A 17251-nucleotide genomic window follows, 5' to 3' on the forward strand; every position below is an offset into this window, starting at 1 on the left:
TATATCATCAAGAACAAAAATAAATAAAGGTTGAATTAATACTATTTAAATTAAATTTTAAAATATCATAATTTCTTTATTTAATTTTTTTATTATTTTAATAAAACTAAATGTTTTTCAATTTTTATGCAATATCAATTTTAAACTGTAAAACTAACAAAATTTTATTATTTTTATTGAATACTAAAAATATTTTACAATATTTAGTGTTTGAAAGATATCAAATTATATCATTTAATAATTATTATTTAGTATTTTATTTTTTTTATTACAGTTTAACATTAATAGTATAATATTGTAATGACTAAATATCATTTTTTTAAAACTAAAATAGATAATTGTAAAAATTAACTTTTAATAATATTTAATTAAAATAATTTTAAATTTAAAAGTCAAAATTAATAATAGGATTTATGAGTATTTTTATTTTTGATTTTACAAAAAAAAATGATTTTTAAAAAATAATTTAAAATATCTGAGCAAAAATATTTTTTTTGCTTAATTTATTAACTAATTTATTAGTTTTAATCCAAATATAACTATTGTTTTTTTTTTAATAAACTGTAATTTATTTAATTTTGATTTTAAAAAAAAAATGTTTTCCAACTAATACAGTATATTTTTTCTGAGTATTTTTTTTAATAAATAAAAATATTTTAAATGCTATTTTACAACAACAACAACAAAAACTATACAAACAATTTAAGTCTATTGGGTTTAGTTCAAAAAATAAAGCATACAATAATGTAAATATATAACTGTAATAATAATTACCTGTAAATTAAAATATAATAAAAGATTTTTTTTAAAAAAAACTCTTATTTGCTTCCCCTAAATTAAAAAAATAATAATTTAATATTCAATAAAAATTATAATATTATTTTAGTATTACAGTTTAACATTCAATAATAATAAAAACTAATGATAATTTAATTTGATCTATAAAAGCCATTTATAAACTTCTTTTAAAATAATCATAAAATCTATTTAAAAAAACAATTGAATTTAAATATTTAAATATTTCGTCTCTTAATCTAATTATAGTTATGATTATTATTATTATTATTATATATAACTTAAATTAAATTTATGCAACAAACAAAAATTAAATTTAAGTTTTATATAATAATAATAATAATAATATTTTTATGTTTTTTATTAAAATAAATATATATAGCAATATTGTTTTAATCAAAGGCTGTAATTTATATATAATAATATTTATTAATTATTAAGTTAATAATAACTAAAATTAGAATAGAGAACAAACCAGTTAAGAATGTTAGAAAGCATTTTTAGAAAAAAACTTGAATAGCACTGAAACCATTAGTTTGTATAATTATAGCGGCTATAGAGTAACATATAAAAATTTAAAAGCTGGTCAAATTTACATAATTTAAATATTGTTTTATAGTGTATCAAATGACTCGGTATGACAAAATAAATTCAACTTTAGTCATGTAGGGTATAAAATGATTCAGTATGACAAAATAAACAACTACTCATGTGTGGTATCAAATGATTTACTATAACAAACTATAATCATTTTTTGCCGCCATTTTTTGAAAAAATAAAATTATAATTTTGATCTATCTTATATCTTATTTTTTATGCTCTATACAATTTTAAACGATAAAAAATTTTACCTAAAATTTTTTATCTTTCGCCGCCATTTTGTCTATGTTCCCGAAGAGATATCAAAATTTTAATGCAACTTTTCAATACATTATTAGTAGTCCTCTAACTGAATCTGAAGTCAGAATTTCAAAATTCGCAAAAAAAATATGCGACACACACACAGACAGACAGACTCAAAAAGTCATTATAGATTTCAGTAAACAAAACTTTTCAAGTTTTTTTTGAATATTTAAACATTTAAATTAAATTGATTTTTTAAATGGATTTTATCTAAATATAAAAGCAATTTACTGTTAATTAATTTGTTAAACTAATATTAAACTGTAATTGATTCCTAATTTTATTTTTTTTAAATAAAAATATTACTAATAATTTCTATTAATAACTTAGAATATAAATTTTATTTTACAAATAAATAGCAAAAAATATTAATAGTTAAAATTTATTTTTTCAAAATTATTAGCACTTTAATAATATTAATAATTTTATATTTCAATTAATAAATACAGGTATAATTCTATATAAATCTTATTTTGATATATTTATTAAAAAAATAATTATTAATATAAATTAATTTTATAAACTTTTGAAAAATTTATTTATTATAGGACATTGTATTGTAATAAATTGGCTATTGATATTAAAAAAACAAACAATTAATAATAAAATAATCGCATAAAAATTAGTATTTAATTAAAATTAATTATATAAATTCTAAAAAAAATTATATATAATTCCTTTAAATATAAAATAGTTAACATTATTATTTATTGTGTTTTTTAAAAATATTATTAATACTAAATGCATTTCTAATAATTTACAGCACTAATAATAATTTTATTTTAAAAATACTTTAAAAATTTATTCAATATATTGATTATTTTACACTAAAAGCTAGAACTTTAAATTATTACGAATGAAAACTACAATTAATATTATTTTTTATAGTATTCAATCTATTCTACATTTAATTATTAAAAATTACAGTTTTTTAATTTTAATATAATTAATTTAGCAATATAATGTAAAATTTATATTTATATATATAATAAAATATTAATAATTAATTTGAAATTTATTTATCAAAAAATAAAATAAGACAAACAATCATTAAGTCTAATAAACTAAAAGTATTAATGGCCAACAATTTTATACTGTTTTGAATGTTTGACACATAAATTAAATCTAAATTATATATATGTAATAATATTTTTATTTTTTATTAAAATAAAAAATAATATTCGTTTAATCAAAAACTGTAATTTATGATTAGTTTCATTTAATGATAATTAGGTTAATAATAACTATAATTAAATTAGAAAAATGATATTTGTTTTTTTAATTCAATTGTTTTTTAAATAATTTTTTTAATTAATTTAAAATAATAAGATTTTAAAAAACAATGGAATTGTTAATTATTTTGCTAAACTAATATTAAACTGTAATAGTTTCATAATTTTATAATAAATTAATAATAATATAATAATAAATAATAAAATATCTTAACAAAAAAATTAAAATATTAACACTTTACAATAATCAAATTTATTAAATTATATAATTTTTAATCTTAAAATATTTGATTTAATTGATTACTAATAAAATGTATTTGTTATTTTTTAAAAAATAATATATATTACTTACAAAAACGGTTACTATTTTTAACTATTTTAAAATTAGTGTAATAATATTATACTATAATTTTTTAAGCTAATTATAAATTACAGTTTTTCTTAAAAGTTTTTTGTTTCTTTATTTTGTTTAATAATTATGTAAACTATTGATTTTAAGTAATTTATTTAAGATATTTTTTATCATATACATATACAAAAATATATACAATAATTAGTAAGTTAATATTTAGATACAAATTAATGTATTACATATTTTACCATTGTAATTTTTTCTATTTATTTATTGGCGGTGATTAATGATTTTTTTTTTAAATAAACTATAAAATTAAAATAATAGTGTTTAAATACATAAACTTAAATTGTTTATGTATCATCATTAATAATTCCAATAAATATTAATATATTAAAAAAAAATATTTAACTAATATGGTAAATAATTTATTTTTTTAAAAATATTTTAATTAAATTATTTAACAATTAAAAATTATTATATATATTTAGGATTTTAATTGATATACAATGTACAATATACATATATAAAGCATATATTAAATTTTATCACATTTATTATTTACCTAACAATTTGACATTATTTAAATATTACAATTATTATATAAATATATATATATATTACTTTATCATTACACAATTAATACTTTAATCACATTTAAATTTTAAGTTAACAATTGTCTTTTTTATTATAACTAAAATAATTTTAAAAAACTGTAACTTTGAGTTATTTAAAATAAAAATAATATCTTAATTTGAAAATAATTTATTTTAGTTTGAAATCCTTTAAATAAATTATTTTTATATTTTAAATAAATAATATTTAATATAAATTTATCAGTCTATTATAATTTTAAAAAATAACAATTAAACAAAAGTTAATTAATAAAATCATCAGATTATTAATAATTGTGTTTTTATAATTATAAAATAATGAATAGTTGTTACAATTAATGACACTATAAAAATTATCAGTTTATTAATAATAATGAAACGGTTAATTCTGCTACGGGTGTCACCAACTGGCACACCATGAGCTGTAACAGTGCGGTTGCAGATCACGGGTTGCGGGGCTTAGCTATGAGTCCCGTGATTATGCTCTCCCGTTAAATAGGTAGGCTTATAGCTACAGATGAGCTATCACTTATAGGCAATGCGGTAAAGGTGTGGCCTATACAATGACCAGCTTAGGACCCGAGCTTAGAGACAAGTGATGCGGCGGCTTAGCTATCATACACTACTGTTGCAACAACTATAATCACCCATAAGCCAAACGATTACTGTAGGCACAACACAGTGTATAATATAATACTTAAAATACAGTTTAATAATAATTAATTAATAAAGAGTTACATATAATTAAAGTAATATAATTGTAGGCATTATTGTCCGGTATCTCCGGATTAGCTAAACTTAGGACAACTGTCCTATTCCAGCGATGGTAAAGCTTAACAAAACTGAGACAACTGTCCCATACAAGTGAAACTATAGCTCCGCCTGTAAACCAAGTGTTTTGGCAGCCATTACTATACTGGCGCATATAGTTGCGCACCGATAGCTAAATAATTGATTAAACATTAATATTGATAATACAAAATAATTCAAATACAAAAAATAACTAAAGCTTAGTAATAGAAAATGATTATATAATTATAGCTTATAAATGCATATCAAAATTGTGATTATATAAAATGTAATAATATTTAGTATCAAAATAATAAGCGTAGAAATGTATTCATTTCAATAATAAATTAAAATTTTAAAAAATTATAAATTACAGCTATTAATTATTAAAATTTGAATGCAAATTATTAATTTATTAAAATGATTTAAATAATATTTTTTTTCAATAAAAATTAATGATACCGGACACAGTTGGCAACCGTACACCCAATCTATACGATTGCCTGCAATTAGTTTGTGTGTCTAAAAAAATACATAATTAATTGCTGGCAATCCTATAGTTGGATGTCATCTAATAATAAAATTTTCCAGTTATATGAAGTTTTCAATATTTTTTTAAGTGTTATATAATTTGATTAATATTACTAAAAAAATATAACATTATTATTATTGTTATCAATGAAATAGTTTTATCTGTTTTTATAATTAATAGTTATTTATTTTAATACTACTTACATAACCAGGTAACTTACAAAAATAATTAATCTAATTAACTATATATTATTAATATAGTTACAACAAATTTTTTAGTATTGAGATATAATATTATAACATTATTATTAACTTATTTAAAAATTACTTTATTTATATGTTTACTAGTATTATTTTATACATGATTTAGTATATCTATCATTAAAACTGTTTATACTTTATAAATAAATGTTATTAAATAATAATAATAATTATTTATATATTTAGATTTCAATGACTAATTGAATTTTTAGATATCATAAAATTATATAATAAAAATAGTATTATAATAATTATTATTATTACTGAAACCATTTATATATTATTTCATAAATTATAGTAAAGATTTTTTTCCTTTTATTTATTGTCTATTTTTTTATTAATTATATTTCTATTGTTTGACTTTATTTAATTTATTTGTACCAATATCACTTATTACATTAAAAATGTTTTTAATAATAATAATAACTATATCATAACAATATATATATATCATTAGAAATAAATATTTTCTAGAAATTTATATTACAATACTTAATGTTGTTATTTTGTGTTAATTATATAAATCATTAATATCTAGTATAGTATACCTATTATTATTATTAGTAATTATAATATTATTAATGTTTTTTATTAAACTGTCAATCAATTATATATAAATATAATTTTATAATTTATTTATAATAATAAAATTTATATATAAACTATAAAGTTTATTTATTATAATATTTTCAATGGTACTAAATACTAGTAATAATAATATTGTAGTTGTTTTTTATAAATTTATGTTTTAAAATAATATATAACTACAAAATTATTAATTTGTAAAAATCTAATATTAAACTGTAATATTTTTATAAATTAAATTTTAATAAATATTTCTAAAATCTATTGCAATTTAGTAAAGCAAGCTCTCAAAAATTTTCTATAAATATTATATATATATATATATATTAATTATAATTATTTTATAATTATTAAATTAACATTACTTTTTTTTATAGTTAATGAAATAAAATTTTTAAAAATTATGTACATTGCTTACAAAAATTTCTAGTATTTTTTTAACTTGTAATTTAGTGTAGTAAAATTATAATATATTTTATTAGCTAATTATAAATTACAGTTTTTTTAATAGTTTCTATTATTATTTTATTAATTAATATAATTGTTGCCATAATTATTGATAATTTTTATATTAATTATTAATTATATAAATATTACATTAACATATAATATACAGTATATATATATATATAAATATTTGATTTCTTTTGCTAGGCATAATAATTAATGTTTTGTTTTATAGTTTTATAAAACTTATTAATAAAAAATTTTAAAAATTATTTTTTAATAAATAACGTGAATCCTTTTAAAACTATTTAATAAATAGTTTGCTATAACTTATAGATGAAAATTATTAACTAATTATGAGTTGCAGTTTTAAAAAAAATATATTTTGTTTAAGTTAGTTTGTTTATAATAAATTTAATAAAATACTTCTAACTATTTGAAAAATTAGTGTAGTAATATTATAATTTATAATATTTTAGCTAATTATAAATTACAGTTATTTAGTTATTTGTTTTTATATCTTTATAAACTATTGATTTTAGTTTATTTAAAGATATTATATATTATCATATATAATAAAAATATAAATAAGTAATGTATTATTTTCGATTAGTTTCTATTATTATTTTATTAATTAATATAATAGTTGCCATAATTATTGATACTTTTTTATATAAATATTTTCACTATTGCTATAATAAATTTTTTTTATATAATTATTATATAAAACCTTTTTTTAAATAAAATTTTTCTATCAATAATTATATAAATATTATATAGAAATATATATATATATATATTTTTATAATACAAAAATATTTGACATTATATTTTTGCTCGTAATAATAATTAATCATTTGTTGTATAATTCTATAAAAGTTATTAATAAAAATTTGAAAAATTATTTTTTTAATAAATAGCGAGTATACATAAAAAACTATTTAATAAATAGTTTGCTATCATTATAGGTCAAAATTATTAATTAACTATAAATTGCAGTTTGTTTATCATGTTTTAGTTTATAATATATTTACTAAAAAAAAGTATGTAAACAAGCAAAAAAATTGTTATATTATAAATTTTTAAATCAATTATTTTATTTAAAAAAAATGTAATTATAAATTAGGATTTACTTAAGCACATACTTTTCATAAAACTAATAACAATAGCTGACAATAAACTATTATTAAATTTTTATTTCTAATAATAATAATAAAATTGTATAAACTATCCGATGATTATTCAAGACTATGGTAATCAAAATAATAATAATAACGACAACAATAACTATGCTATTATGCGTAGCGATTGTATTATCCAATGTTTGATTGAAACATTGAAATACCGGTGCAATTATTCGTGTTTTGATTCACAACTCCGTGGGTTATCTACTAAGGGAACATTATTTTCAAACATACCATCCTAGTGAACGGGAATGTTGGGATAGAGGACTGGCAGCCCAACAGATATGAAACTATAATCAAACTATTGGACAGTGTGTCCGAAACAATATGATTATCAGCAGAGCCGTCAGTGTCCGACTAATTGTGAGGAACGGGTTATTGATTTTCTGGAGACCAGGCGTCTAAAGTATGACAATCGTAATCCCGACTGTTTGACTATAAGAGTCAATATTAAACATAGCCGAAGTCCCGATACTATTGTTGAACATTTACCGGAAATGTCGTTCATTACGTTTGTATCTAATTTAGGTGGACTGGTAGGTATGTGGTTAGGCCTATCGGTAATCATTGTACTTGACTTTATATTTTTTGTTATATTAATTTTTTGTGGCTAAATGTTAAGCCTAACTATTAAAAATCTATAAAAATAATTTTGTAATAATAATTTATAATTTTATTTATTTTTTTAATTTAAATTTAAATATGACCACTATTTACCAAAACTAACATTCATAACAATTGTATTATTTACAATTCATAAATATAAAATATAATTAATTATAAAAAATTTTCAGTTTTTTAATAATTTAATTTTTCAATTAATGTCTAGTGTTATAATTTATAGAAAAATAGTTATTAATAGTCGGTTATTATTTATATATATATTTTATTATATATATAGTATTTAGAAACAAATATTATTATTTATTTATTTTTTTGTAATAATTAATTAGCATATTATTAATTGATATATAAAAAAAATATAATAATATATATTTAAAATGGGAAAAAACTGTAACTTAATTTATTTCTAGATATTTATAATTATGATATAATGTTTAAAACATTTAAATTAGTTTTGAAATCAATTAATAACTTTAATTATTTTTTAATATTTTTTTACTATGATTTTAACTAAGTTTTACAACAAGTTATTAGCAATTAGTTATTCATTATTATTAAGTTTAACTTATAAGTTATTTTTAAGTATTTGTTTTTTTCTTTAAAAAATAAAATAAAATAAATTTATTAAAAAAAAATTTTGATAAAAAAAATCAAGTACAATGATTACCGATAGGCCTAACCACATGCCTACCAGTCCACCTAAATTCGATACAAACGTAATAAACGACATTTCGGGTAAATGTTCAACAATAGTATCGGGACTTCGACTATGTTTAATATTGGCTCTTATAGTCAAACAATCGGGATTACTATTTGCATACTTTAAGCGCCGGGTTTCCACAAAATCGATAACCCGTTCCTCACAATTAGTCGGACAGTGACGGCTCTGCTGACAATCAAACTGTACGCTAATCATATAGTTTCGGACACACTGTCCAATCGTATGATTATAGTTTGATTGGGCTGCCAGTCCTCTATCCCAACATTCCCGTTCATTGGGATGGTATGTCCGAAAATACTGTTCCCTTAGTAGATATCCCCTGAGTTGTGAATCAAAACAGCTGTAATTGCACCGGGATTTCAATGTTTCAATCAAACACTGGATAATACAATCACTACGCATAATAGCATAGTTGTTATTATTATTATTTTGATTTTGATTACCCGAGTCTTGAATAATCATCGGATAGTTTATACAATTTGTATCGTATGGCGCCTCCAATCGTTTGGTTACAGTTTCCGTATAGACAATGTCCAGATCAGTGCCCAATAGCACCGGTAGATAATCACTGGCCATTTGTGGCCACTGATTATCTGAATGTATAGATAGTCTAAAACTATAGCCACCATTGGTTTCATCAGTGTATAAATCTTTTAGTATAAACGGAAACCAATGTTGATTAGTTAATAAATCTAATTTAATATTAATTGAATAATAATAATCATTGATGCTATTTGTTGTGGAATTAAGCATGGTAAAATATGTAATACATTTGTTTATATCTAGGACATAAATATAATATTAAGATAAAAAATAAATTGTTAATTAATTAATAATAATTATTAGTATTATTTTTTATGTATCTAAAATATTTATCAACAACAACAAATAACTAAAAACTTGATAAATATATTTTTTATTTTATAAATAATTATAATAATAATTAATATTTATTTTATAAATTATATATATAACTATTTAATATAAAAAAACTTTAATCAATATTTTAGTATATGATAAAACTAATAATAAAAACATTTTTTTAGAAAATAATATCAATAATTATTTATAATATATTAGTAAATTAATAATATTGTTAAATATGTGATATTTTTTTTAGTAATTATTACCATTAGTTTGAGTAGATTTATAATAAATAGATTCAATAGGATCGGTAGCGTAAAACTCAACGGGCCAGCCATTACTATTGTAAGCAGTGACCCTGACCATTTGCCTACTATCCCAATATAGGTTACTGTCCAATTGTATACGACCGGGTTTAACATTTGACCCAAATTTGGACCACTGTTCCCAAATCGACAAATTCAAATTACGTACGTTTATTGCAGCCCTAAATTGTGATTCAATACGTTGTATTTGGCTAACATTGTAGACACTGGTGGGCTCAGGTATGCCTGACCTATGAAAATACTCCCACATTAATTGTGTACCCAATTTGTATGGTTTGGCCACTGTATCGGGATATCTATCCGCTAGTTTGGCCGGCGATAGAAATGTCGGTATGCATAGTGTTAGCCCCGGTAGCCGTGCGTAACGATCCCTTTCCATACGTGTTGTTATAATAGTACGTCCACTTCGATACTGTAGGCATAGCTGTACGGACTGGTAGATTAGGCCACCGGTGCAACATATGATAAACAGTGTACGTAAAACTAGTTGTTTGTTATTTTGAAATTTATCTAGCTTAAATATATTTGTTTTTAAAATATTTTTAGATTTTTTATCTAGCTTATTTTGATTATTTAGTGTATTTAAATAATTCATATTAAAACGCGATGATAATTGATAAATATTATTATTATTATTAAAATTAGTATTACTATTGTTATTGTAATTTACGCTCATTTTTATATATAATATGAATTAATAACTGAAAAACATATCAAAAAATATTATTATTATTATTAAAAATAATATTATTTAATATTGTTTTAATCTATACGATTTCAATTATATCTAGTATTAAAAAATAAAATAATAAAAAATAAAAAAATATTAAGTAATTGTTTTTTATTGATTTTATTATTACTGTATATAACTTTATATATATATATTCTATTTATAGATAAATTTATTAATAAAAATAATTTAATTATTATTTTTAAGGTGTTTTTTATTATTATATTTTTTTATTTGCTACAAATATATGCAATTTATTTAATTAATATTTACTTTAAGTAATTAAAAAGTAAAATAAAATATACAAAACATAAAAATAATATACAAAACATAAAAATAATATACTTATACAGTATAGGTATATGATATTATTTATACCTAAAATAATTATTTTATTTTTAATACTATATTTTGATAAATTATTTTAGTTAAATTAAAAAAAATATTATCCAAATATTTAAAAGATTATTTACATTAAATAATAAAATTACTGTATAATTATTTTTACTAAAAATTGACTTAAAAAATAAAAAAAACATTTAAGTGTTTTACTTTTTATTTATTTAAAAAAAACTGTAAACTATATGTTATTAATAATAAAAGTTTTATATTTATTTAAATTATAACATAATTAGATAAATTAAATTGCGATAATTATTTTATTTTATAACGTTTATTTGGGTAATTATTTTAGTTATTTATTTTTATAGAAAGTATTTATATTTAAAATTGACATTTTATATTTTATAATGATACTAATTTGGCAATAATTTATTTATAAAATTAGTTTTATACAATTTTTTTATATTTATTAAAATAATTTTTTAAAAAACTCAAAACTTAAGAGTAATATTTTAATATTATATATATAAAGTTATACATATCTAAATATTACATGTTAATTACAATTTTAAATTATTTATCAACAAAATATAGTTTTAAAAAATTTAAAAAAAAATTACGAGCTTTACATTTTTATATTTTTCATTAAAATAGTTATAGTTATTAAAATAATAGTAAATAAAAAAAACTGTAAACTATGTGTAATATTCATAATAAAAGTTTTATAATAATTTGAATTATAATTAAATTAGCATATTTCGCAACACAATTTAATTATTTTTTAAAAATATAAAACTTATAAATTAACAATATGATATTATTTGATTATTACAAGTATTATTTGTTATCATAATTTTAATTAAATATGTAAATTACAACAATTTTTTTAATTATGATATTAATTGCAATAATTAATTTTTAAAAATTTGTTTTATTTGGAGAGTAAGCATAAAAACATTATTATTATTATGTTAAATTATATTTATAAAATAATTTTTTTTGTATATATTTATTTATTTTTTAAAAAAAATCTGTAAACTATTAGTTGTTTAAAATAAAAATATTATATATTTATTTGAAATTAAATAAAATTTAGCCAAATCAATGATGATGTTTATTTTATTTTGAATTAATATTATTTTATATAAATATAGGTTTATTTATTAATTATATATTGTAATATTTTCACATTACATTAAGTTTAAAGTAATAATAATAAAAATCAGATCATTAATAAAAATTATATATAAAAATATATTAATCTAAAATATACAATAAAATAATAAAAAATAATAAAACATTTTATTACACACATAGATAAATAAAATGTTTTTAGATTTATAATATAAATTTTTTATAACTAAAATATTTTATATCATTATTTAGTTAAATATAGTTAAACTTTTTTAATGGCATTACAGTTGGTATGAACCTGGGCAATTTGCTAATATAATTTTGTTTAGCTGGTACATTTTTAACAGGTACTTTTAATACAATTGATTTTTCATAGTGTTGTTGTTGTTGATGTATATTATTATTATTATTTTTATCATGATTTCTAACTAACAGTGTAATTGGCTGTCGATATATTACTGGTGGTTGTCTTAGTTTATTATTAGGAAATTTTTTGTTTCGAAACATTCCCGGAAATTTTCTTCCATGATATCTATTTAATTTTTGTCCGTCATAGATGTTAACTAAAAACAGTTTAATAAAACAATTTATTTGATTTTTATAAATAATATTTTATTAAAATAGTATTTTATTATAGAGTATTTTATTAAATAGTATTTTATTAAATAGTATTTTATTAATTAGTATTTTAATAAATAATATTATATTAAATAGTATTTTTTATTAAATAATATTTTTTATTAAAAAATATTTTTTATTAAATAGTATTTTATTAAATAGTATTTTATTAAATAGTATTTTATTAAATAGTATTTTATTAATTAGTATTTTATTAAATAGTATTTTATTAATTAGTATTTTAATAAATAATATTATATTAAATAGTATTTTTTATTAAATAATATTTTTTATTAAATAGTATTTTATTAAATAGTATTTTATTAAATAGTATTTTATTAATTTGTATTTATTAATTAGTATTTTATTAAATAGTATTTTATTAATTTGTATTTATTAATTAGTATTTTATTAAATAGTATTTTATTAATTAGTATTTTAATAAATAATATTATATTAAATAGTATTTTTTATTAAATAATATTTTTTATTAAATAGTATTTTATTAAATATTATTTTCTTAAAAAAAATTAATAAATAAACTAAAATTAGTACTAATTAATACATTTATATAATTAATTAAATAAATAAAATATTGATTTACCTTGATCATCATCATCATTGTTTACTCCAGTATAGTCATGTTTATTATATATTAATTGTTGCGATTTTTTAGGTAACTGATACATGTCATTGTTTAATAAATTATCATAATAATATTTATTACTATTATGATAATTGTTGTTATCATATAAGCCATAATGTTGTTTTAGTCCATTATTATTATTAATATTAATATTATTATTACTATTGATTATCTCAGTATCCACAGTGATATCAATTACAGCATTTATTACATACAATTGAATAGACAGTAATAATAATAATATTACTAATAATAGTTGTGAAAGTTTTAGCTAAAAAATAATACAATTAAAAAATAATTTTTTTTAAAAATCAAATATACAGTAATTAATTTAGTAATTATTTAGTAATAATAGTAATATTTAAATATATTTACCACAAACATATTGATGATTATATTTAGTTATATATTTTATTTATATATATATATATATATATTAAATAAATATATATATTATTATTACATTTTTTGGCACAAAATTTATTTAGCATACATACTGTATGTATGCTATTATAGTTGCATAAACTTTATGTAATTAAATTATTTTGTAAATAAAGTTTTACATGTTATGTAAAAATATTTTTTTAAAACTAATAAACAATTGACACAAAATAATGTTTAGTATTATATAATATTATATAATGTTTAACTTTAACAAAACAAATATTAAATAACATTTATTTAATTATTTACATAATACTATACACACACACATAATAATAATAATAATGATAATAATATTTAATTTTCAGTATAATGAGATTGATTTTACAGTAAAAAAAAGTTTAAAACAAAAAACATACTTTTAAATATACAAAAATTTTAAAATAAAGACAAATTTAAACTAATTTTCAACAGTATTATATTATATAACATTACTGTATATTTTATTTTAACTTTTTTATATGATGTCATAGATTACACACCGAAAAAAACTGAAAAAAATAAATCAAACAATAAATTTAATCAGATTAGTATTATTTTTATGGTTAATAAAAAAACTAATATTATATATATATATATATATATGTCGTTTAATATTAACTTTTAGAAACAATATAAAAAAGCATAAAATAAAAAATAATATATAATATAATATTTTTTATTATTATTAAAAATATTAATATATATATCAATTTATACATAAGTAATATATATATATATATATATATATATAATAATATACAACAAAAATCAAGTTTTCAAAAATAATAAATAAATATTATTTTTATCTATATTAATTGATTAATTATCTTATTATAATAGCAGCATGCAGTATATACTGCATATATATATACTATCTATGATTAATATATAATAATAAATATAATATAGTATTTAGGTGTATAAAAAATTTATTTTACTTTCATTTAGTATTTTTGTCATTTAAAATATAACAAACATAAGATCTTTTATTAATAGTTTATTTTTTTCGGTAAAAAAAACTTCAATTTCCTATTTTTTAGTATTATTATTATAATTAAAAACCTGTTTTTTGTTTTTAAGTACAGTAGTTATTATACTACAATACTATGTAATGTAAATATTTTATATATTATAATGTTTATTGATTATATCTTTATATAACACAATGTATATATAATATACAGGTAATACTGCATATATATATATATATATATATATAAGACAAATATGTGTTACAAATATATAATGTATGTATAGTATATATATATATAAATTGTTGTAAAAAATAAAGTGGTTTTTTGTAAATATTTTATTGCTGGATGTCATACATGTTAATGTGTTTGATATTTTTGACACAATTTTTTTTTGTTTTTATTTTAATTTTTATAAAACAAAACATTACTTTACTTTATATTATTTTTTTACTTTATTATAGATCAGTGATTAACATTAAATTTATAAAACTAAATTGTACAAATAAGCTAGTACATATTAAATGAGTAAGTGTTTGTTTAACTTACTCATTGTTTGTTATAAATTATGAAAATTACTATTAAATATCTGTTAAATTAGTTATGTTATATATGTATCACAAAGTTATCATGATAACACTTAATGTTAATCACTGTTATAGATTAATTGTTTTTAAAAATATTGTGTATATTTATAATAATAACTATTATTTATTTATTTTATATACTAAATAGATGACTAATTATTGCGTTAATTGCACATTAAATTAAATAATTAAAAAAAATTAATAATACAAAGTTTGCATATAATAAAAAATTTTATTAATACAGTTAAAATTAACATTATCAATAAAACTTTCACATTGCTGAGTTATCATAACATAATAAAATACTAAGTGTTAATATAAGAGTACAAATAATATATGGTTTTTTAATATAAAAATTTTATAATTTTATTTTAATTATATTTTACAAAAACAAATAAAAGATATACAAATAAATATTTGTATTAAATATTTACTATTGTTATTAAAATAAAATAAAAAATATATTTATTTATATTAATAGTAGAAATATTTAATTTAAAAAAACATTTATTATAAACAAAAAAACATTAAATCTATTTATTTATATTTTTTGAATATACAATATTATTTAATTACTAAATTAAAAAAAACATTTATTTATATTTATATTTTAAAAATTTAGTATAAATTACAAATTAAACATGCAAGTTACAAATTTTCTACTAAATTTTTAAAAAACATTATCTACTAACGGATATAATATTTTTTTCATATATTTTAAAAGTATTTATAATAAAATTTTTATATATATTTGTTTAGTGATAAACATAAAACAATGATAATGATTATTTAGACTAATTAAAATTTTATTATACTGTATATATACTGTACTTATCTATACAACTATTTTTTAGTTTTTTGAGATTTTTTTAATTAATTTATGATACAAGCATATTTTATATAATGAGTATAATAAAATATAATACAATAGAATTAAATTAATTTTTATTTTACAAAAAAAAATTAAAGTAATATTAAATTCAACTATTTATTTTTATTATTGTTAATATATATATATATAACAAACATCAATTACTAAATAAAAAAATACTTCTATATATTTATAATATATTTTTATAAAAATTTAATGATGATGATAAATAATAATGTACTTGATAGATTGTTAAACTAATATAAAAAATAAACTTAATTATTAGTATTATTAAACATTTTCCGCTATCAGTTAATTTTAAATATATCAATTGCACACCCATTTAATTGATCATGAACAGATAATAAAATTAATATTAAAGATAGTACTGTTAAAAAAATAAAATAATAAACATAAAAAAATAGTAGACATTAATAATTGATAATGTCTTAAATACATGAAATACTATGCAATATAATAATATAATAGTAATTAATTAATTAATTAAATGAAAGTTAACTAACAGTTTAATTAAACAATTGAAGTTTTAAACTTTCATTTAGCAAATAGCTCTACACTGGGACACAGTCTCCAAAAAATTGAGAGACTATATATTAATTAATTATTTTAGTTTTAATTAAAAATTTTTAGTAAATTATTTTTAGTTTATAGTGTAGTTAATAATAAATTAATTATTT

The sequence above is a fragment of the Oppia nitens genome, unplaced genomic scaffold, assembly GCF_028296485.1.
Source record: "Oppia nitens isolate AA-2021 unplaced genomic scaffold, nextdenovo-longstitch-racon4-pilon3 scaffold1_pilon_pilon_pilon, whole genome shotgun sequence".
Classification (NCBI taxonomy): domain Eukaryota; kingdom Metazoa; phylum Arthropoda; class Arachnida; order Sarcoptiformes; family Oppiidae; genus Oppia; species Oppia nitens.